The sequence below is a fragment of the Carassius auratus genome, unplaced genomic scaffold (assembly GCF_003368295.1).
Source record: "Carassius auratus strain Wakin unplaced genomic scaffold, ASM336829v1 scaf_tig00216598, whole genome shotgun sequence".
Classification (NCBI taxonomy): domain Eukaryota; kingdom Metazoa; phylum Chordata; class Actinopteri; order Cypriniformes; family Cyprinidae; genus Carassius; species Carassius auratus.
The window spans coordinates 87,216-112,638 of record NW_020528655.1 but is presented as its reverse complement, the minus strand read 5'-3'; the positions used below and the strand labels follow the sequence as shown (position 1 = coordinate 112,638).

Genomic DNA, 25,423 nt, shown 5'->3' with positions numbered 1-25,423 from the left:
AGTCAGCCAAATTGTCACTATTATACGGAAGAACAGTTTAAGAGAGGAGTGAATATGAAACATGCCTTTTCTGTAATACATTTAAATAGTAGGAGTTTGTGGAGTAACTTTTCAAAAATCAAAGACTTTTTGAACCTGTTGCCAAAATTTAGTGTTGTAGCTGTTTCTGAAACATGGCTGGACGAAGACAAATTAGCAGATGTAGAATTAGAGGGATATCAAATGTTTGTAATGAATAGAAAAGATAGGAGAGGAGGTGGAGTCGCTCTTTATGTGGACTCAAGTCTGCAATGTAATATAATGGCTAGTATGTCAACCACTATTGAAAATATGTTAGAATGTGTTACTGTTGAGATTCGTATGGAAAAACAAAAGAATATAATTGTTTGCTGTATACATAGAACACCTGGTTCATCATTGGATATTTTTAATGGGTTTATAGGGAACATGTTCAATTCAAATGGAGATAAGACAAATATTGTCTGTGGTGACTTTAATGTTGACCTGCTTAATCCAGGTGGACATAAGAAGACCACAGAATTTATTAATGCTTTTTATAATAGTACATTATTCCCAGTAATAGCAAAGCCAACAAGAATAACAACAGTATCAGCAACATTAATTGATAATATATTTTCAAATGATATTGGTAAAATTGATGGAGGTTTTCTAATGACTGATATTAGTGACCACCTGCCTGTCTTTGCATGTTTCCAAAATGTGTTTAAACCACCATTAGGTCCAACTATATATTCAAGAACAGTGAGACGTAGAACATCTGAAGCAATTGAAACACTGCAAATGGAATTAAATAAGTGTAACTGGGATGAGATTTATAGTTATGAAAATCCAAATGAGGCTTATGGTATTTTTTTGGCGAGATTACTAGAAATTTATAATAAATGCTGTCCAATTAAAACGATAACATACAAATGCAATATGCAGAAACCGTGGTTTACTAAAGGAATTATAAAGTCCTGCAAGAAGAAAAATTTATTATACAGGAAATTTATACATTCCAGAACTCAAGATGCTGAAAGCAAATATAAAACGTATAAGAATAAACTAGTGATTATAATTAGAAATAATAAGAAAGATTACTACACAAAATTGCTGACACAACATAGAAAAAACATTCAGGGAACATGGAAGGTACTTAATGATTTAATACATAAAAAACACAGCAATATGGATAGTGTTAATTATTTAAAAATAAAGACAAGGATACAATATGTCATACAGAGGAAATAGTTAAAGAGTTTAATGATTATTTTGTAAACATAGGCAATAATTTAGCAAAGAAAATTGTACCCATTCCAAATAATGGAATGGAAATTGGGGTTACATATGAAAGTCCAAATTCATTCTTCTTAAACCCAACCAATAAAGATGAAATATTGAAAATAGTGAAAGACTGCAAGAATAAAAAGTCAGTTGATAATGATGGGTTTGATATGTTTATGGTAAAAAATATTATTGAAAATGTTATTTATCCATTTACATATATTTGTAATCAATCCTTTAAAACGGGTATATTCCCAAACCAAATGAAAGTATCAAAAGTTCTCCCATTGTATAAAGGTGGCGACAAACATTTGTTTTGTAATTATCGACCTATTTCTCTGTTGTCACAATTTTCAAAAATATTAGAGAAATTATTTGTTAAAAGATTAGATAGCTATGTTGAAGTGAACAATATAATGAATGAATATCAGTTTGGTTTCAGAGCTCATAGGTCAACAACAATGGCAGTTGTTAAAATGGTAGAAAATATATCACAATCAGTAGATAAAAAATTACATACAATCAGAGTTTTTTTAGATTTACAGAAAGCTTTTTATACCATCGATCACAGAATATTATTATATAAACTGGAAAAATATGGATTTAGGGGAAATGTATATTCTTGGTTAGAAAATTATTTAACAGATCGTTTTCAATATGTTTATTTAAATGGAGCTGCCTCCTGCTTTCAGAGAATTAATTGTGGCGTTCCGCAAGGCTCCGTTTTGGGCCCCAAGTTATTTTTGTTATATATAAATTATATTTGTAAAGTATCGGATATTTTATTCTCTTCGCGGATAATACAACAATTTATTGTTCTGGCACAAATCTTATAGAGCTTGTGTTGGTGGTAGAGAAAGAATTATATAAATTAAAGAATTGGTTTGATTTGAACAAAGTATCACTAAATTTAGATAAAACGAAATTTATGGTATTTAGTAATAAAGAGATAAATAATCAGATTAGGATCACTATTAATGAAAATGAATTAGAGTAAATCATATAAAATTTCTTGGAGTAATTATTGATTGTAAAATGACATGGAAACCGCATATTTTAAACGTTCAAAAGAAAGTATTAAAAACGATTGCAATTTTGTATAAGTTGCGATTGTATTTTGAACAAAAATGCACTACATTTACTTTATAGTTCACTTGTCACACCATACCTAATGTATGGTATTGAAATATGGGGAAATACATATAAAACTACAACCAATTTAATTTTCCTATTACAAAAGAAGGTTATCAGATTAATTAATTATGCACCTTACAATTCACCAAGTAATTCACTGTTTCTTCAATCAAAAATTTTGAAGTTTTATGAATTAGTTGATTTGTACACGACAAAGTTTATTCACCAAGTTAAACATAATAAAATTCCTAAATGCTTGCAAATATTATTTACCCAGCGAGAAAGTAATTATAATCTCAGAGGACTATGTATATTTAATCAACCACAAGTACATTCTACATTAAGAGAACACTGTTTATCAAATAAAGGAGTTAAATTATGGAAGGGTTGCTGTAATGAGTTAAAACAAGCCACGTCTATTTTTCAGTTTAAAAATATTTACAAGAGAATAACAATGGAAAAATATTCAACAGAATGAAAATTAATTAAAGCGGCTTGCTTTTGGTGTGGTGGACACTGGTCCACTAATGTGTTAATGTTATGAACAGATGTTGTCATTAATGTGTTGCATTTATGATTTTAAAGTTAAGGGCAGGCACAATAAGCTTTAGCTTCTGCCTGCACCAGGTCATTGTGTTTATGTTTTGAGTGATTGGATTGAATTATCTGTAAATGACCAAACCGAAAAAAAAAAAAAAAAATTAAGATGATCCCGATGTCACTGGCAGGTGTGTAGATGATGCTGATGTCACTGGCAGGTGTGTAGACGATGCTGATGTCACTAGCAGGTGTGTAGATGATGCTGATGTCACTAGCAGGTGTGTAGACGATGCTGATGTCACTGGCAGGTGTGTAGATGATGCTGATGTCACTGGCAGGTGTGTAGATGATGCTGATGTCACTGGCAGGTGTGTAGACGATGCTGATGTCACTAGCAGGTGTGTAGATGATGCTGATGTCACTAGCAGGTGTGTAGATGATGCTGATGTCACTAGCAGGTGTGTAGATGATGCCGATGTCACTAGCAGGTGAGTAGATGATGCTGATGTCACTAGCAGGTGTGTACTCCTGTTCACTCATGCCAAAGAACTCCCTGCTCAAGCTCGCCGTCTCTGCAAGATTAACGATGGCAGTTTGCACGCACAGCTACTACAATATTAAATTTACATCTGTCAGACAGGTTGCTGATGTCATCAAGCTTCGTTTGAGTCTGCGCGTCAGAAAGGGAAGTGCTAAAAATAGCTAAAAACGGGCTTCACTTGTCTCAATTGAGTTCCAATGGGGTCGCTGTGTCTATTTCTTTTACTGTCTATGCTCCAAACTCCCGAACTGACTCAAATGATTCGTGAATCCGCTCCGATCTCCCGAACTGACTCAAATGATTCACAGTTAAAGTATAATTTCAATATTATTTATCATTTTTATTTATGCAAAGTGAAAAAAATGAATTTGTAAAGATTCATTCTGTAATGTCTATTCAATGCTTTTCTCATTTATCACAATAATAGTGATGTGTATTCTCAGTCCAAATTGATTGCATATCATCTAATTAATGAATTTCTGTTAATAACCCTGATCTGTGCTTCAGGTGCGTTTCGTGAAGCCGGTGTATCCGGGACAGTCTCTGCAGACGGAGATGTGGAAGAAAGGGAACAGGATTCACATCCAGTGCAAGGTGACGAAGCGTTCGGTGTGTGTGTGTGTGTTTAGTCCTTCAGTGTGTGTTCAGCGGTGATCTGTTCTGGCTCTAGGTGAAGGAGAGCGGAGACTTGGTGCTGTCTGGAGCAAATATAGATCTGCAGACGGATGTGTGTGTCAGCGCCGGGTCTCCGCAGGTCTGCGCACACACACACACACACACACACACACATCTGAGACCAGACTCCGAGCACAGCGTGATGATGTGGTTCGTTCACAGAGCCTCGGCCTGCAGAGCGACCTGGTGTTCTCTGAGATCGCACGCACTTTTTTTTAGGTAAGTTTAGTCTATTAAATTACACAAATAGTACATTAAAGTGTTCCTGACACTTTATTTCATGTAAATTATACGCTTTCGTTTAATATTTACTTTATAGAAATGGTTTAGCCAGGGGCGTCGCTAGGCCCTTTTTAGGGGGGCTTCAGCCCCCCTAAACTTATGCCCAGCCCCCCTAAAAAATTATTTGATTAATTAATTAGTGATCGCTTCAGTCCCCTTTAAAAACTCATTTGAGACGGTGGCAAGCTGCATCAAGTTCCGGCTCCTCCCCTTATCTGAGTCTGCATGGATTCAGCGCGTTTTTCAATCCACAGGGGCGCCGAGCAGAGCGAACATCAGAGAGTACAAGGTGTGTGTGCGTGTGCGCGTGTGTGTGTGCGTGCGTGTGTGTGTGCGTGTGGTGTGTGTGTTCTCGCATCCAATACCAGTACGTCTTCGCTGCGTTCACTTTCAGCCTATATCACAGTGTGACAGATGTTTTTTCTTCCAACAAAAATGAAGCGATTAACACCCATGAAAACCTACTTTAGAAAACGATCATGATTTATTTTAATTTACTTTTTGAAATTGAAAACATATTATTGTGTATTTCGGCATTACATTATGCAGCCATGCAAAATAAATTATTAACGACACACATCATTGTCTGAAAGTACTAAATGGCCCAGAGAGAGAAACATCATGTGGAGTTATTTTGTTTTCTATTATTAAACATAATTTTGTATTAAGTAATAATTAATCATTAGTGTATCATGATACATATATTAGAGTAAGAGTAAAGGGATCTGTGATTTTTTTTTTTTTTTTTTTTTAAGTAATTGATTTATAGAAGTGGCAAATTGATAATGATGTTATTTTTAATAAATATAAATAAATATAGAACAGATTAAACATATTGCCAATAGACAATTACATTAATACATGTTTTGTCTATATTCTTAATGAATATTAGCTGGTTAGTTAAATTATTTGAAATGAAATAAATGTTCAGGGGCTGACTTGATGTATAACCAACCGTATTGTTGATTATAAAGGCTAAAAAGCTAAATAATAATAATAATAATAATAATAATAATAAAAATAAAATATAATAATTTATATTTCATTGTAGATGGATATACAACATTCTTTTTGTCGTGCGGGAGTAGGTCTGCAAATGAGCAACAGTCAGGTGAGAATAGAACAGACAGCCTCACACACACACACACAATACCACTGTGTTCCCAAGATTCACTGCAGACATTGAACCCTTATATTGTTTTAATTTTCTGCCAATTTCAACGTACATTTCATAAGAAAAAGCAGTGGTATCATCAAAGGATAAACATGAATGTCCTAATACTGAATCAGGAAGTCTTTATTGTAAAAAAAAAAAAAAAATCTACATTCCCAATTCAAAATTTTCCAGTGACTGGTCACATGTAAAAAACTGTATTAGTTTTTTTTACAGTGTTATATATGGCTCAGTCAGTACTCCTACTCCCATATATGAAATACAGGGAATACAATGGAATAGTGGATTGCAATAAGGTTAGTAGTATACAACCCTACCCTAATAGTAAAATAATATTTTTTAATCATACCCTTATTGGGGGCTGAGCCCCCCTAAAATCAAAATCTTAGAATCGCCCCTGGGTTTAGCGTCGTCAGAAAAGTCCGTTAGCATCTCAAAGGTAAGGCTAACTACAAGAGGTAACGATAGACATGAGCTCTTATTTATTAAGTTTGGGCTTTTAATGTCATCTTGTGTGTAGATGCTCTCTCTCTCTCTCTGTCTCTCTCTCTCTCCATATATATCAATGGATGAATGGAAGTAACTTAACCGAATTAATTTAACCCTAAGAGTATGCACTGTTTAATCCTAAAATGTGCTCTAACGTAACCGGATAACGTTAACGTTACATCACTTACATAGAGCATGAAAATGGACTGAAACCTTCAGGTTTTGATCTTTCATGGTAAAACTTGTTCTGTGATTTCAGAAGTGCCAGAAAACCTATGACACAGGAGATGTTCCTGATTTTAACATTTCTGAAGGGAGCTGCTGACAGAGAGGATGAAAACATACACATTTTGATGTCCACGCTGTAGGAGCATTACTAAATAAGTAAAACTAAAATATATATATTTATTGTAAATTATTATATAAATTATATATTCTTTGAATTATTATTTTTCTTTTCTGCATTTCACCTCTGCTATAGTATATGCCTTATACCTGGCATTGTATAATAAATATTGTTGTCTCTGTGACTTATGTTCCTAGGTTCTTCCATGCTGATGGCTGTGCTCTAGTCATATCTCCTGTCGAAGAACATTTTTAGACATTATGAACCATGAATAGTAAGCAATTCGTCAAACATACACCATTCAAAAATGTAAGGGTCAGATTTGTCATGTATTTCAAAGACATCTTTTATGCTCACCACTGCTGCATTTATTTGATTAAAATAGTTAAATTGTGAAATTACCATTTTTTAATAACTATTTTCTATTTAAGTTTGTTTTAATAAGTGATCAAAGCTGAATTTTCAGCATCATTACTCCAGTCTCCAGTGTCACACAATCCTTCAGAAATCTTGCTTTGTGAAAACAAGAATAAAATTGTACAAAATATTCACATATAAAGCAGTTATTTGAAATTGTACTAATATTTCACAACATTACCATTTTTATTTATGATCAAATAAATGCAGTTTTCTTAGTGTACATGAGACTTATTTCAGAAACATAAAAAAATCTCTATCTCCAAGCTACACACTCTCACACCAAAGTGACTGTTAAAAATCATTCAAACTTTGGGTCAGTACATCATAAATAGGAAAAGGCATCAGATCACCGTCTGTGATTTGTTGTTTCGTGCCGCATCCAGTGTAGAGGGCATCACTGATTATAAAAGGCACTGTTGTATTTTGTTGTGCTGTCCAGTGACGACACAGTGTTAGAACTCTTGTTAAATATCATTACATATGATGTATGTATGATGCCATTCATCACTGATAGATCTTTTCTATTTCAGAGACTGAAAATCATTGATAAAGCACAAGGTTACTGTAACATATTTAAACAATATTAATAAGAATTAATAAAAATGCATCTGTGACTTAATATCGCTTCTTTTTTTCAGTGGAAAGTTCTCATTAAACACATAGCTTTCTTCTCATCTTTGTGCATTTTCAAACGTTGTGCATATTTCTGAATCATTTTTTTTTTTACTTCATAATATTGGTTGTCTTCTCTTGTTTCAGAGTTTAGCTCCAACCCCAGTTAAGCAGACCTGAGCAGCTGATCAAGGATCAGCAGAAACTCTGCAGAACGGTGGTCCTCCAGCCCAGGACTGGACACCAGTGTTGTAAGTCATTCTGTCTCTTTATAGTGCATGTTCAGAACATATTGCAGGAGATCTCAACATTGTCTCTTAAGGTCCACTTACATGCAGAGTTTTGCTCCAACCTGCAGTGCCCCCTCCTGCCTTCGAGATCTCCATCCAGAACCGCTTCGCTCCCCTCCGCGAGACAGGACGCGACGCTGTGATCATCGGAGACTCCATCGTCCGACACGTAAGTGCTACGTTAGCCGAAGGTAAAGTGCACACTCATTGTTTGCCTGGTGCTCGTGTTCTCGATGTTTCTGCGCAGATACCCGCGATCCTGAAAGACGACGAGAGCCCCAGAGCGGTCGTGCTTCACGCCGGAGTTAACGACACCACGCTGCGGCAGACGGAGACGCTGAAGAGGGACTTCAGGAGCCTGATCGAGACGGTTCGCAGCACGACGCCCGCGGCGGCAATCATCGTGTCAGGACCACTGCCCACGTATCGACGAGGACACGAAAGGTTCAGTAGACTTTTTGCTTTAAATGAATGGTTGTTGTCATGGTGTAAAGAACAGAAACTGCTATTTGTTAATAACTGGAATCTTTTCTGGGAGCGTCCTAGACTGTTTCGCGCTGATGGATTACACCCCAGCAAAATTGGAGCGGAGCTTCTCTCTGACAACATCTCCAGGACACTTCACTCCATGTGACTAGTAAGACAATTCTCAAATAACCATTATGATGAGTTTTGCTCCAACCGCTTAAATGCTAAAAGTACTTGCGCTGTAAAACCTATTAAGACTGTGTCTGTTCCCCGAATAGTGGTCAAAATATAAATATAATGTAGGATCTAGAAAAAATCTTATCGTTATTAAACCAGAAAAATGTAAAGTAAATGAACAAAAACAATTTTTAAAGTTTGGGCTCATAAATATTAGATCACTCGCACCAAAAGCAGTTATTGTAAATGAAATGATCACCGATAATAGTTTTGATTTACTCTGCTTGACTGAAACCTGGCTAAAACCAAATGATTATTTTGGTCTAAATGAGTCTACTCCACCAAACTACTGTTATAAGCATGAGCCCCGTCAGACTGGTCGTGGCGGGGGTGTTGCAACAATATATAGTGATATTCTCAATGTTACCCAGAAAACAGGATACAGGTTTAACTCTTTTGAAATACTTCTGCTAAATGTTACTCTGTCAGACATGCAAAAGAAATCTAATGTATCTCTTGCTCTGGCTACTGTGTATAGACCACCAGGGCCGTATACAGAATTCCTAAAAGAATTTGCAGATTTCCTCTCAGACCTTCTAGTTACAGTTGATAAGGCGCTAATCATGGGAGATTTTAATATTCACGTTGATAATGCAAATGATACATTAGGACTTGCGTTTACTGACCTAATAAACTCCTTTGGAGTCAAGCAAAATGTCACCGGGCCCACTCATCGTTTTAATCATACACTAGATTTAATTATATCTCATGGACTCGATCTTACTGCTATAGATATCGTACCTCAAAGTGATGATATTACAGACCATTTCCTTGTATCGTGCATGCTGCGTATAACTGATATTAACTATATGTCGCAGCGTTACCGTCTGGGCAGAACTATTGTTCCAGCCACCAAAGAAAGATTCGCAAATAACCTGCCTGATCTATCTCAACTGCTAATTATACCCAAAAATACACACAAATTAGACGAAATTATTGACAACATGGGCACTATTTTCTCTAATACATTAGAAGCTGTTGCCCCAATCAAATTGAAAAAAGTTAGAGAAAAACGTACTGTACCATGGTATAACAGTAATACTCACTCTCTCAAGAAATTAACTCGTAGTCTTGAACGCAAATGGAGAAAAACTAACTTAGAAGTTTTTAGAATTGCATGGAAAAACAGTATGTCCAGCTATAGACAGGCTCTAAAAACTGCTAGGGCAGAGCATATACACAAACTCATTGAAAATAACCAAAACAATCCAAGGTTTTTATTTAGCACAGTGGCTAAGTTAAAAAATTACCAGATGCCACCTGATTCAAATATTCCACCAACGTTAAATAGTAATGACTTTATGAATTTCTTCACTGATAAAATAGATAACATTAGAAATACAATAGCGAATGTAGATTCTACAACATCTAACACTTCAGTTTCATCCATCGCACCCAAAGATAAACTGCAGTGCTTTACAACCATAGGACAGGAAGAGCTAAATAAACTTATCACTGTATCTAAACCAACAACATGTTTATTAGATCCTGTACCCTCTAAATTACTGAAAGAGCTGTTACCTGTAGCCGAAGAACTGCTTCTCAATATCATTAACTCGTCGTTATCTTTAGGACACGTCCCAAAACCATTCAAACTGGCGGTTATCAAGCCTCTTATTAAGAAACCAAAACTAGATCCTAGTGTACTGGCAAATTATAGGCCTATTTCAAATCTTCCATTTATGTCTAAAATTTTAGAGAAAGTTGTGTCTGCCCAATTGAGCACCTTCCTGCATAAAAATGATCTGAATGAAGAATTTCAGTCAGGTTTTAGGCCCCACCATAGCACAGAAACTGCACTTGTTAAAATTACAAATGACCTGCTCCTTGCGTCAGACCAAGGCTGCATCTCATTTCTAGTCTTACTTAATCTTAGTGCTGCGTTCGACACCATAGATCATGACTTACTCATAGATCGATTACAAAACTATACAGGTATTCAAGGGCAGGCTCTAAGATGGTTTAGATCCTACCTGTCCGATCGCTACCATTTTGTTTACTTAAATGGGGAGTCATCTCATTTATCATCAGTAAAATATGGAGTGCCACAAGGATCCGTCCTAGGTCTCCTTCTATTTTCAATATATATGTTGCCCCTTGGTAATATTATTAGAAAAAACGGAATTAGCTTCCACTGTTATGCTGATGATACTCAGCTATATATCTCAACGAGACCAGATGAAACTTCCCAATTATCTAAGCTAACAGAGTGTGTTAAAAATGTAAAAGATTGGATGACACACAATTTTCTCCAATTAAATTCGGATAAGACAGAGATACTAATTATTGTACCAAAAAACACTACACAGAATCTTGTAGATTACAGTCTGCAACTAGACGGATGTACTGTAACTTCCTCTACAGTCAGAAATCTGGGTGTTATATTAGACAGCAATTTGTCTTTTGAAAATCATATTTCCAATGTTACAAAAACTGCATTCTTCCATCTTGGAAACATTGCCAAGCTACGAAACATGTTATCTGTTTCTGATGCAGAAAAGCTAGTTCATGCATTCATGACCTCTAGACTGGACTATTGTAATGCACTTCTAGGTGGTTGTCCTGCTTCTTCAAAAAACAAGCTACAGGTAGTCCAAAATGCAGCAGCTAGAGTCCTTACGAGGTCAAGAAAATATGATCATATTACCCCAATTTTACAGTCTCTGCACTGGCTACCTATTAAGTTCCGTATCAGTTACAAATTATCATTACTTACCTATAAGGCCCTAAATGGTTTAGCTCCAGCATACCTAACTAGCCTTCTACCACGTTACAACCCATCACGCACCCTAAGGTCACAAAACGCTGGACTTTTGGTCGTTCCTACGATAGCAAAGTCCACTAAAGGAGGTAGAGCTTTCTCACATTTGGCTCCCAAACTCTGGAATAGCCTTCCTCATAATGTTCGGGGTTCAGACACACTCTCTCTGTTTAAATCTAGATTAAAAACACATCTCTTTCGCCAAGCATTCGAATAATGTATCTTTTTAATTGTGAGTGTAGTTGCATCTGTTCAAAGGTGCATTTTTATTCATTAGCTTGGGTTAAACTAATTTTACTTTGTTGGATCAGCAGCTATGCTAATGATGTCTGTATTTTGTTTCTATGTTTCGCCACGGGATTTACATCCCGTGGTAACTAGGATTTAAACAAGCTCCAGTCTGGATCCAGAACACCTGAGAAGAGATGATGCTGACCCTCAGAGGACCTCAGATGATGCTAACCTTGAATCAACAAACAGAACTAACAATTATTGCTAAATGTGTGACTGAATCATATAATAACTTAATTAATAATATTGATAGTTCATCGTCTAGCTGACTACGTCTTGTATTATTATTATTATTATTTTTTTCTAAAATCCTGTCAAATGTGCACAAACTACTAGCTACTACTAAATATTGTAGAAACATAATTTTCTGTAAAGTTGCTTTGTAACGATTTATTTTGTAAAAAGCGCTATACAAATAAACTTGAATTGAATTTAATTGAATACAGATAATAGAGTCGTGCATTATTTTGAGTGATGATAGTGATGATAGATAATAGTGTCTATTATAAGAGTGGCTTGATGGAGCGCAGGAGATGCAGATATCATGATATTGACCCTTTAGAAACTTTCATTAATGCTGTCACGTAACAAATCTGTCCAAATATAAAATGAAATGAATAGATAATTTCTACATTGAAATAAAAATGTAAAGACTGCACAACTATTATAAATTGCGAATCTAAATAATTGGGAATAATGAAAAAAATTCTAATAAAATAAAAAAATGTATCTATTATCTGTTTCATGCATCTATTATAACATTTATGTAGTTTTGTTTGCTTGGCTGTTTCCTTATAAAAGTCCAGAAATTTGTCAAGTTTTTCGTCAGGTGTCGTTTTAAATTATATGACGTCATTACATGGCCGTCTTGCCACCAGCCAATCGCTGCACTGCTGATCATGGTTTCGAGTATCGATACATATCCCCTTTTGAGCCAACACATGAACGCGCAATTATCTCAGATAACTCAATCCAGCGATACTAATCATACACAACAGGTGTGTTCGAAGAACCCTATTAGCCGGATCATGATTCGCACGATGATATCTTGGATATTTATAATTTTGGTCTCGTGTGTGTGTATCTGCGTCTTTATAATGAAAATTAAGCTTCAGCATTTTAATCACTGTTTGAGTTGGTTCAGACAATAGGCCGCCTGTTTGAATATCAAATAATGCGGACTTATATGCTAATGTTAGCTACCGTTGCTTGGTCGCTAAGACGTGACCAACTGGGCGGCAACGTCATCAGAACGCAAAGAACTATGGGTATGTTTGGCCAGTTAACATGGTCTGGCATAGCAGGCTAGTGTTCAGGCATGAAAATAATGAAAAATTTGCGTGAAAAAACGAATATAATCCTACAAAATGCAGCAGGCTAAAGAAAACATTGTCGGACCATACCGCTTAAAACTAAATCCTAATGTAAAGATGAGATATAATGTGAAAATGAAGAGAATCAAAGGACTCGATCCTTACGAGCTGAGCGACTGGTCAAGGTAACACCCTCCAGCCCAAAAGAAGGGCATGTGAAAAAGCTGTGTTGTGGTGCTTTTGCAGACAGCCTGAAGAGCTTGATGACATGTTTGCTTGCGATAATCAGAACTGTCCTATACAGTGGTTCCGTTTAGACTGCGTGGGACTCAGCAGCACCAGCCAAAGAAGAGTCATGTGTCTGTGACTTATCACCCACAACCTACCTCATACATTTTCAGTTTCTCATCATTTCTCTGGACTCTTTATAAATGTAAATGTATTAATCTAAATGTATTTACAAGTTAAATAAGTAAAGAAACCGAAATTAAGTTGGTTGTTAGTACTATTTAAGTTATGTAATTGGGTTAGCAACCAAACAACACTTATTTCACACAATTCTTCCTTAATACAGATAAAGGAGGCAGAATTTCATTCAATCTTTGTGTATTTTATTTACAGATATGGCTAAAATAAAATACATGTGAGAAGAGCCATTACAAAATCTTTTGGAAAACAAAAAACAAAACATTTATATATTAGATGTGAGCATGGTGTATAATTCTAACATGACGCCTTCACAACAATACTTGGACACATATTGGTCAAAGCACAGCACACAACCACAATTTTATCCAGCAAAGTCTTCAGCTCAGTCTCATGACCGGTGTTCTGTCGATTTGTCCTACCTCGTCAGATTTTCCTACGGTAGGATTAGCTATATCTATCGATATATCCTACCTCATCGAAAATACTAATGCGTACTACTGCTTCGCTCCTGTGACTATACATAAAGAAACTTTATCGAAGATTCTTATTAGGCAATGGTATAGGCTATTTACAGTACCAAGAACATCATCAGATTGTCCTACCACTATGAAATAAACATGTAGGATGATTTTACAGTGCAAAATACCTCATTAACCACCATTTTTTTCAACCACTTACCAATCGTTTGTTGCACTACTGGAGTCCATGCTTTGTCTGCTACTACCAACCTACTTACCTGCCTGCTGCCTGCCTTGCTCTGCTTACCTGCCCTGTTTATCTATCGGCTGGAATCCCGTCTCATCCACCTCAAAAAGGTACAATTTAAGTTTCTCTGTGTTGGATAGCTTGTCAAAGAAGCTAAGCAATACGTCCCAGCTAAGAGTGGTCCGCCAATACAGTACATGATGCTGATGTCAATAGCAGGTGTGTAGACGATGCTGATGTCACTAGCAGGTGTGTAGACGATGCTGATGTCACTAGCAGGTGAGTAGATGATGTTGATGTCACTAGCAGGTGAGTAGATGATGCTGATATCACTAGCAGGTGTGTAGACGATGCTGATGTCACTAGCAGGTGAGTAGATGATGCTGATGTCACTAGCAGGTGTGTAGACGATGCTGATGTCACTAGCAGGTGTGTAGACGATGCTGATGTCACTAGCAGGTGAGTAGACGATGCTGATATCATTAGCAGGTGTGTAGATGATGCTGATGTCACTGGCAGGTGTGTAGACGATGCTGATGTCACTAGCAGGTGTGTAGACGATGCTGATGTCACTAGCAGGTGAGGAAGAGCATGATGTCACTAGCAGGTGTGTAGACGATGCTGATGTCACTAGCAGGTGTGTAGACGATGCTGATGTCACTAGCAGGTGAGGAAGAGCATGATGTCACTAGCAGGTGTGTAGAAGATGCTGATGTTACTAGCAGGTGAATAGACGATGCTGATGTCACTAGCAGGTGTGTAGACGATGCTCATGTCACTAGCAGGTGAGGAGGAGCATGATGTCACTAGCAGGTGTGTAGCCGATGCTGATGTCACTAGCAGGTGTGTAGACGATGCTGATGTCACTAGCAGGTGTGTAGACGATGCTGATGTCACTAGCAGGTGTGTAGATGATGCTGATATCACTAGCAGGTGTGTAGACGATGCTGATGTCACTAGCAGGTGTGTAGACGATGCTGATGTCACTGGCAGGTGTGTAGACGATGATGATGTCACTAGCAGGTGTGTAGACGATGCTGATGTCACTAGCAGGTGTGTAGAAGATGCTGATGTTACTAGCAGGTGTGTAGCCGATGCTGATGTCACTAGCAGGTGTGTAGCCGATGCTGATGTCACTAGCAGGTGTGTAGACGATGCTGATGTCACTAGCAGGTGTGTAGATGATGCTGATATCACTAGCAGGTGTGTAGACGATGCTGATGTCACTAGCAGGTGTGTAGACGATGCTGATGTCACTGGCAGGTGTGTAGACGATGATGATGTCACTAGCAGGTGTGTAGACGATGCTGATGTCACTAGCAGGTGTGTACTCCTGTTCACTCATGCCAAAGAACTCCCCGCTCAAGCTCGCCGTCTCTGCAGGATTAACGATGGCAGTTTACTAGAATATTTACATCTGTCAGACAGGTTGCTGATGTCATCAAGCTTCATTTGAGTCTGCGCGTCAGAAAGGGAAGTGCTAAAAATAGCTAAAAACAGGCTTCACTTGTCTCAATTTAGTTCCAATGGGGTCGCTGTGTCTACTTCTTTTACTGTCTATGCTCCGAACTCACGAACGGACTCAAATGATTCACATTTAAAGTATAATTTCAATATTATTTATCATTTTTATTTATGCAAAGTGAAAAAATGAATTTGTAAAGATTCATTCTGTAATGTCTATTCAATGCTTTTCTCATTTATCACAATAATAGTGATGTGTATTCTCAGTCCAAATTGATTGCATATCATCTAATTAATGAATTTCTGTTAATAACCCTGATCTGTGTTTCAGGTGCGTTTCGTGAAGCCGGTGTATCCGGGACAGTCTCTGCAGACGGAGATGTGGAAGGAAGGGAACAGGATTCACATCCAATGCAAGGTGACGAAGCGTTCGGTGTGTGTGTGTGTGTTTAGTCCTTCAGTGTGTGTTCAGCGCTGATCTGTTCTGGCTCTAGGTGAAGGAGAGCGGAGACGTGGTGCTGTCTGGAGCGTATATAGATCTGCAGACGGATGTGTGTGTCAGCGCCGGGTCTGCGCACACACACACACACACACACACACATCTGAGACCAGACTCCGAGCACAGCGTGATGATGCGGTTCGTTCACAGAGCCTCGGCCTGCAGAGCGACCTGGTGTTCTCTGAGATCGCACGCAGGATCAGAGACGGCGGTCAGGAGCTGGTGAAGAAGGTCAACGCTGTGTTCGGATGGAGATCAGCAAAGACGACAGAACCATCCGAGAGTGGAGTGAGCCAGACACTGCAGAATATCATTCATTCTCTTAACACAAGCAAAGATATCTGCCAAGGGGCGAGGAATATAATTAACTATTAAGAGAATATATTTTCCTTACCACATTTGCAGATATTTTTGCAACAAAATAGTTTTTTTCTGTCCTATCACACAGTCACATGTGTTTTATGATGCACATTTAAGTGTTTCTATCGTCGTTTATGTGCACGTTTTCTTAACAGATAAGAAATGTATCCTACTTTGTTGAATGGATATGTTTTTTATGCACATTTTTAGAATTTTTATTAGTTTCCATCAGGTGTTTTTTATTTTATTTATTTTTATGTGATATCCCAAAATGTGCATAAAAATTGGTGGATGGAAACATAGTGAGACTGCAAACAATCCTCTTACTCAGTGTTTGTGTCTTGTGTTCTAGTATAACTATCTGAACATTCATCAAGATGCATTTACTGTACGAGTAACAATTTAAAATGATTTTTTTTTTTAATGATCAAAATGTTGTTAGTTTTGGCTTAAAACGAGCAGAAATATCTGCCAATGGGGGAAGAAAAATAATCTTGTTTAGCCTTTGAATTCAGATTTTTTTTTTTTTTACATCATTGGTAAATATTTTTGCATGTTTTAAGCAAAAACTTACACAATAAGGTTTTTTTTACTGTACAAGTTATTTGTACAGTAAATTCATCCTGATTCAAGAATGTTTAGATATTTATATTAATGCTGTCAAACGGTTAATCACATGCAAAATAAGTTTTTGTTTACATATATGTGCGTTTACTGTGTATATTTATTATGCATATATAAATACACACACATGCATGTACATATTTAAGAAAAAAAAAATTATATTCTATTTATAAATAATATGAATATATATATATATATATATATATATATATATATATATATATATATATATATATATGCATGTAAATATTTTAAAATATATACAGGCATGTGTGTGTATTTATATATGCATAATAAATATACATGGTACACACACACACACATATATATATATATATATATATAAACAAAAACTTTTATTTTGGAAGCGATTAATCGTTTGAAAGCATTAATATATACCAGAAAATAAGACCGAAATGCTAAGGAAGAAAATCTCTGCATTAATCACTTAATCGTTTGATTCTGATTCATTCAGACATTTCTAATAATGTTCATACAAATGCTAATACTGCACTTATGTTTATAATAAAATGACATAATCATTCATAAAAAAAAAACTTTTAAACCAAGCAAAGAAATAATGGATGTTGCATTAAATAACTTAATTTCTCATTACATACAGTCAAGTATATTACAGATCTCTTCATACTCGATATAAAATTAGATTCATTATATTCATTATTAGATTAGTATATATTCAGATTTGAAAGGTTAAATGGCAGAGAGCATGATCACTATACAGCGGATTCCTCACTGCTTCACATCAGCAATAATCTGGAGAAGACAAAATGATAACACTTTGTATTCCAGTGCTAATATATGAACATCACGAAACAAAGACATTTGCAGGAGATGCATAATGACCTCAGATATTAATTTTTATTATCTACTCAATATATTTATTTTTTGATTTTTATTGGTTAATGCTTAAAACGGGGGAAAAAATTCTGCCAAAGGTGAAAACTATTGTTTTTCTGAGCCGCTGACAGATATTTGTTCTTGTTTTAAACATGAACTCATTTATATTTCAGTAAATGCTTCTCGATTTAAGGATGTTCAGATATTTGAGCTGGAAAACAAGAGGAAGAGCATCATTCTCTGCGGTGAAGCATCATTCTCTGGGATGGTAATGAAATGGTTCAGGTCATACTTAGAAGGGAGAGGCTATTATGTGAGTCTAGGAGAGCATAAGTCTAAATGGATGTCCATGTCATGCGGAGTCCCACAAGGCTCAATTATTGCACCGCTCTTGTTTAGCCTGTATATGCTTCCACTGAGTCAAATAATGAGAGAGAACCAAATTGCCTATCATAGCTATGCTTATGATACCCAGATTTACCTAGCCTTATCTCCAAATGACTACAGCCCCATTGACTCCCTCTGCCAATGCATTGATGAAATTAATAGTTGGATGTGCCGGAACTATCTTCAGTTAAATTAGGTAAAAACTGAAGTCATTGCCTTTGGAAACAAAGATGAAGTTTTCAAAGTGAATGCATACCTTGACTCTAGGGGTCAAACAACTAAAAATCATGTCAGGAATCTTGGTGTGATTCTGGAGACAGACCTTAGTTTCAGTAGCCATGTCAAAGCAGTAATCTAAATCAGCATACTATAATTTAAAAAACATGGCAAGAATCAGATGTTTTGTTTCCAGTCGAGACTTGGAAAAACTTGTTCATGCCTTGATCACCAGCAGGGTGGACTATTGTAATGGGCTCCTCACTGGCCTTCCCAAAAAGACCATTAGACAGCTGCAGCTCATCCAGAACACTGCTGCCAGGATTCTGACTAGAACCAGAAAATCTGAGCATATCACACCAGTCCTCAGGTCCTTACACTGGCTTCCAGTTACATTTAGGATTGATTTTAAAATACTTTTACTCGTGTATTTAAGTCACTAAATGACCTAGGACCAAAATATATTGCAGATATGTTCACTGAATATAAACCTAACAGAGCACTCAGATCACTAGGATCGAGTCAGTTAGAAAAACCAAGGGTTCACACAAAACAAGGGGAGTCCGCCTTTAGTTACTATGCTGCCCTCAGTTGGAATCAGCTTCCAGAAGAGATCAGATGTGCTAAAACACTAGTCACATTTAAATCTAGACTCAAAAACCATCTGTTTAGCTGTGCATTTATTGAATGAGCACTGTGCAATGTCTGAACTGATTGCACTATATTTTCTTTTTTATATATATATAAAATCATTTTCTAACTGTTTTTAAATTGATTTTAAGTAAACGTTTTAATCATTTTAATAGTTTTAATATTGCTTGTTTTATTTTTTTGTCATTTTTCTTCATGATTATTTTACTTTCTTTGATGTAAAGCACTTTGAATTACCATTGTGTACGAAATGTGCTTTATAAATAAACTTGCCTTGCCTTGAAGAAGAACACCATGACCTTCATCAAATTAAAATCTCTCATGTTTGTGTCCGAGTCGAACGGTGGCAGGTAAAAGAAAAGAGTAAAAAATAAACCCTGGACAATTTTCCTAAAACGTACGTCTGCAGGAGCCTCGATGATTATAAATATGCTTTATCTTTATCACAGTATCATTTCATCAAGCCTTGTGTTCAACTCCATATTTATACTGAAAATAAAAGCAGCTGTGATCTTATTCTAGTTAGCGGCTCTGAAATCAAGTGACAGCTGATTGGTTGATTCACAAATATCTTCACACACAAAGTGCTTCATATTCAAACACAGTTTAGATTAACACTCATATAACTGTATGGTCTGTGTGAGAAGAATCAAATCCTGCGATCGTTTACTCTTCCTCAGCCTGAACAAGTGTTTTTTTTTTTTTTCTGCTGAACACTAAAGAAGATGTTTTTTTGAGAGCGAACAGTTGACGGCACCCATTGACTTCTATGCTACAGGAAGAAATACTATGGAATTGAATGGGTACCATCAACCATTTGGTGTTTAAAGCATCATCTTTTTAGCATTCAACAGAAGACAGAAACTTATAAAAAATATGTATATTTATTTATTTGTAAAATAAGCACACACAGTTAAACTTTTATTCCTAACTAGTAATTCCCAAAGCAACCAACTATGTGTCATTGTTGTTAACTAAGACTGAAACTACTAAAAACAGTTTTCTGTAATTGAAATAAAGCTAAAGTAAAATGATATAGATAAATCGTGTAAGCTACTACTAAATATTTTAGAAACTTAATTTTCTGTAAAGTTGCTTTGCAATGATTTGTAAAGTAAAAAGCACTATAAATTACATGAAAACAGTACTAAAATTAAAGTAGTAACTTTTTACAAAAAAAGTTGAAATGCTAAAATTATTAAAACTGACATAAACATAAAGAATAAAAAAAAAATAATAAAACCAATTCTTAAACCTCAAACTGCAACCATGAGGCTAAAAGATATGCTACGTGTAACTCTGAGTAAGTGCTGTTACAGTTTATAAAGACCTTGATGTTGTTTGGACGCCAGAACCGAGTGTGTGTGTGTGTGTGTGTGTGTGTGTGTGTGTGCGTGCGTGCGTGCGTGCGCGTGTGTCTCCTCTCCGTCCTGCAGTGAACAGTCCACCTGGATGTTCCCGTGTTTGGCTCCTGGGATGATCTGAATCTTCTCAAAGTCCCTCCCCAGGATGATGATGTCACAGTCAGAGTAGTATGCCTGTCCCACGAGCCCCGGACAAAACAACACACACAGTCTGACACTGATAATCACAGAGAGTTCTACATATCATCTGAATGCGATGTTTTGCTACATTTTTATTTATTTTTTTTAAATCGAGGAATCAGAGTTTTAAATGTTTTCATTTACGGTTAATAATCTCTGCTGCTGCTGTTACACTCACAGCCACGAACATCTTGAATCATCTGGACTTTTTGAGTCAAATATTTTGGCAATTTTTTTAGCATTTTTATTGTATATTATTTCTTAACATATCAGACAATATCTGCCTTCATTTTGCATGCATCTTGTATATTCTCGCTAAACTTTTTGTTGCTTTTTTTGTTGTGTAGTTTTTTTATCCTCATTTGTATGTAGCTTTGAATAAAAGCGTCTGCTAAATGAATAAATGTAAATGTAAAGTTATCAAATTATGGCTTTGTTTCCTTAAATGAATATCGAAATATTCAACTCAAATAAACACTTGTATGATGCAGTATTAGAATTAAAATTTAATTTGGGGTCCTTAAATACCCTAAACACTGCACAGAGATTAAGATGACCATTGCTATTTAAATAAAATTTAAATTGAAACTCACACTGTAAAAAATTATTTAGCAGTTTAGTTGTTTCAATGAATTTTTTTATGTTGACACAACTTGCAGTTACTGAATTTGTTCATTCAACTAAAAATTTTAAGTTTTCAGTGTCTCAACTAGTTTGAAAGTTGACTGAACTAGGTTATTTGTCCTCATAACTAAAAAAAATTTGTTGACTCAATTCAATAGCAATATCACGTTCACAACATCACTTATCGCGAGATCTCGTCATTCTCGTGAAGGCTGTTGAAGAGAGAAGAAGGTCGTCAGCCATTCTAGTCAGTTTCTCCTCAAAGTTTGGACATTTTACTAGAATACAACTTTGGTAAGTAAAATATTCGTATTCATTGGCTTAATGTGTAAAATTACATTTGTTGTCTCAGAAGAGTAAGTATGGTTTAAAGAGTCTTACATTCTGTATATAAGTTACTGTATGTAAATGTTCGTTTCGCGGCACTCTGAAGCCTCAAAATACAGGCGGTTCCACAGTATTTTCCTTATAAATATTAAAACAGATATTCCCCCATGCGGGACAGCGGAGCTGAACTTATGTGGAGAACAAAAAAAATACAGTATGTATGTATTATTTGAGCCCAGAGCTGCGTTAGAGACCGTTCAAACAGAGCGCGCGAGAGCTCATCGGATCACTGTATGGATTAAGAACGGCGGGAATAAAAAAAAGGAACTGCTCTTAACCTGACAGCGTAAGACATCCGTCAGAATATTCAACGATGAAAAATTTGGAGATAAAAAGAAGATTACTACTCGAACTGTGTCTTTTCTGTATTTTATAAGGGCAACGAATGAGCAGCACAGATGAGCACCTCCCTCAGAGTTCTTCTGGAGCGCGTATCTTAACGTTACATTTGATATCGCTGACATAAGCCCAGTGCTGATGATTATTTTACAGTCTACAGTTCAGAAGTTCTGAAGGTAGCGTTACAAACTCTTCTTTCAGTTTTCTGAAGTAACGTTAGTCATTCAAGTGCCTCACTAGAACCTAGAACCCAGTGTAATGCTGTGTGAATATCTGTTTTTATACAGTCTATGGTGAATATACGGTCACAAGTAAATTGCATGCGTTCAAATCTATATATTTTAGAATAAGAGTAATAATAGCATATATCTTGTATAAATAGAGATACAATAACGATCGACACAAATGTGTTAAATTTCCTTTTATTGTGTTATAATTATGTGTTGTGTCATTTAAAAGCATCGTCTGGATGGTATAGTTTGTCTATGGCATTTAATACAAACTTGTCAATACATTTGACTTTCTCTGTAAAGATTTATTTATATGTATGTTTATTATTTTACAGTGTTTTAACATGTTTTTGTATTTTTCATGTTTATGATATTTTGGGATGACTGAAGATTCAGAGCAGAATTCAATAATCCTGTGGATGGACCACAGCGAGTCCTTTTGCAGTTATCCATCAAAATGCTATGCAGACATAATGGAAATGGTATTTACATTGTAGAGCTTGGACAAAGTTGTAAGTAAATTTATTTATTTATAAATGCACATCTATTGGAGTCTATATGCTTTACGATTGTAAGGCCCTGTTTAATGCATCACTTTGTTTTTATTAAAGCACACAGGCTCTGCGCAGGAATTCATCAAGGACATGACTGCTGGGATCACGCTTGTGGATGACCGATCTGAGCACCATCAGTCTGCAGTGATGTGATCCAGGTAATAGAAGAAGAAGAAATCTGGGTGATCTGGGGTTGTAACACGTTGTGGTGTTGTGTACTGTGTTAGACTATCTGGGACTGGGACTAACAGAAATAAACTAATTCAGGTTTAAAACAACTTGAGGTTTAGTAAATGACAATTTTCTTTCTTTTTCTTTTTTGGGTGAACCCTTTACGGAAATGTAGATATTTGCATTGGAAAACAGCCTCAAAGTTTTAGAGAACATAATTTGACATTATTTTCCCTTCAGTTTTATTCTGTGAATTTTCTATAATTGGTATTTAAAATGTCTTTATAAAGTGTTGAATTTATTTTCATAAAACCACCAGAAACCCTGTTTTTGGACATAGCCATTCTTTATTATTTTGCTGAATACTGTTTTGAATCCTGAAAAATGTTCAGTGCTAGCATATTGGCCATTAGCAACTTTGCTTAAAGGATTATTTCACCAAGAAATTAAAATTAGGCCATGTTTTACTCATTCTCAAGGCACCCTATGTGCATATGATTTTCTTCTTTCAGACGTATCTGATCTGAGTTGAATTAAAAATTTTCCTGGCCCTTCCAGGTTATTTAATGGCAGTAGACAGGTGTGTTTTTTTCAATAGTCAAATAAAATGCATCCATCCATCAATCAAAACGTGTCTCACATGGCTCTGGGGAGTGAATAAAGGCTTCCTGTAGCAAATCGATGCGCTTTTTGTAAGAAAAATATCCATATTTAAAAAGTTGTAAACACTTTTTTTCTCTTCCACTGACTATCATACGTGCAAGCCTAATTTTGTGATTTTACTTCGTGATTGGCGTATTGTTGTCTCTCCTCCACTCTTCCGTGTTCGTCACTTATCATCGGTGCATGCATGACCCATATGTCCTATTTTCATCCACCCGGAATGGCTCTCACGAAAGTGAGAGAAAAGGGTTTAAATATGCTTTGAATATCATTTTAAATATGTATATTTTTTTACAAAAACACATGGATTCGCTACAGGAGGCCCTTATTCACCTCTCAGAGCCATGTGAGGTACTTTTTATTATGAATTGATGCACATTATTTGACTACTTTTGGACTGCTGAGAAAAACACCCACCAATTGCCATAAATATTTTTTTTATATAATCCGACTGGATTTGTCTGAAAGAAGAAAGTCATACACACTTACGATGCTATGAGGGTGAGTAAAACATACATGGGTTAACCAACCCTTTAAGGGTCATGCTTTACTCTGAACATGCAGTCCAACAGACTATTATTTAAAAGGAATACTATATTTTCTGATCATTGTATAAATGGTGTGACAGATTAGACTCTTAGAATTGGATTAAGAAAAAGAAAACTGAATATGTTGTATTGGTTTGTCACATTTTATGTCATTCAGAAATCATGTAGAATACCAGTGAAGAAAATAATTTCCCCCCATTTTTAGAATAGTTGGTTCTGGGGGTGTATTTTACACTTATCTTCCCATGGGATTTTAAACTCTTTGTGTTCAGCAGAACAAATAAATTTGTACAGGCTTTTAACAGGTTAATACAGGAAGTCATTTGAATGTTTCTAAACGAAACCGTTGAGGAGCACCATTTACAGTTGACTTTCATTTTTGGTTAATATTTTCAAAATATCTTCCACTTGAAGGTGAATTACACTTTGCATTTATTGGTAGCTGTGCTTTTAATAAAACACACAACTTTAATAGTGTATGTACATATGTGTGTTCATTTGTTATAAATGTATTAAGTAATGTAATATTTTTTTCTTTTCACAGCCATCCAGTGACATTAAGGATGTTGAGAAAGAAATTGAAGAGGGCATTCTGATTGTAACTGAGGAGCAGCAATGTGATGTGCTTCCCAAGGAATAACCAACATTGGTCTCATTTGGACATCCTGTCATCACTGACATCTCCCATGTCCCCAAGGCATTTGGACTCCTAATGGGTCTGTATGCAGTGAACATCCACTACCTCCAGCGCATTAAATACACCATTGAGGCTCTGCAAAAACTTGTGAAGACCAGCTGCTCCCACCATGTGCTCGCTACAGCGGCAGGAAATGTAGGTGTGGGGGAGTGAATGTCCAGCACTCTCTCCACCCTCAACACCACAAATAAGGTGTCCTTGAGCAAGGCACAACTTCTCCCCGGGTACTGCAGCATAAATGGCTGCCCACTGCTCTGGGTGTGTGTTCACGGTGTGTGTTCACTGCTGTGTGTGTGCACTTTGGATGGGTTAAATGAAGAGCACAAATGTATGTCATGTCACTTTCACTTTTCAGTGTTCATGATGTGTCCATCGGCTCCACCGCACTCTTTTTAGAATGTACATTAAAGTTTATCATGTCATGACTTGGAATATGCATGTTCTCATGTAAACAAATGTTGTTTCCCCTCTCATTTTCTTAAACAGTATGTACACATTTTCAGATGGGGGACGAGTTTGGAAATTTTCAAGATCCTTCTGATGTTAACACTTCTGTCTGGTCATGTTGTGCTATGAAATTTAGAATCTGACTGTTTAGATTTTTGTGCTTCCATGT

At 36.2% G+C, this 25,423-nt stretch overlaps 2 long non-coding RNA genes across 3 annotated transcripts; both read left to right on the top strand.

Annotated features, from left to right (window-relative positions):
- Window positions 1-4,045: 4,045 nt before the first annotated feature.
- LOC113098638 (uncharacterized) lies at window positions 4,046-16,225 on the top strand. Of its 2 annotated transcripts, XR_003289125.1 has the most exons (6): window positions 4,046-4,093; window positions 4,170-4,253; window positions 4,337-4,393; window positions 6,379-6,503; window positions 6,663-6,739; window positions 7,645-7,716. It is a non-coding gene; the product is annotated as an uncharacterized LOC113098638 (long non-coding RNA). The 2 variants fall into 2 exon arrangements; XR_003289126.1 differs by lacking the exons at window positions 4,337-4,393; window positions 6,379-6,503; window positions 6,663-6,739; window positions 7,645-7,716 and adding an exon at window positions 16,105-16,225 and having other exon boundaries at window positions 4,060-4,093.
- A 6,402-nt stretch (window positions 16,226-22,627) lies between these two features.
- On the top strand, window positions 22,628-24,714 carry LOC113098641 (uncharacterized). The gene is made up of 3 exons (XR_003289128.1): window positions 22,628-22,686; window positions 22,786-22,886; window positions 24,655-24,714. It is a non-coding gene; the product is annotated as an uncharacterized LOC113098641 (long non-coding RNA).
- The last annotated feature ends 709 nt before the right edge of the window (window positions 24,715-25,423 follow it).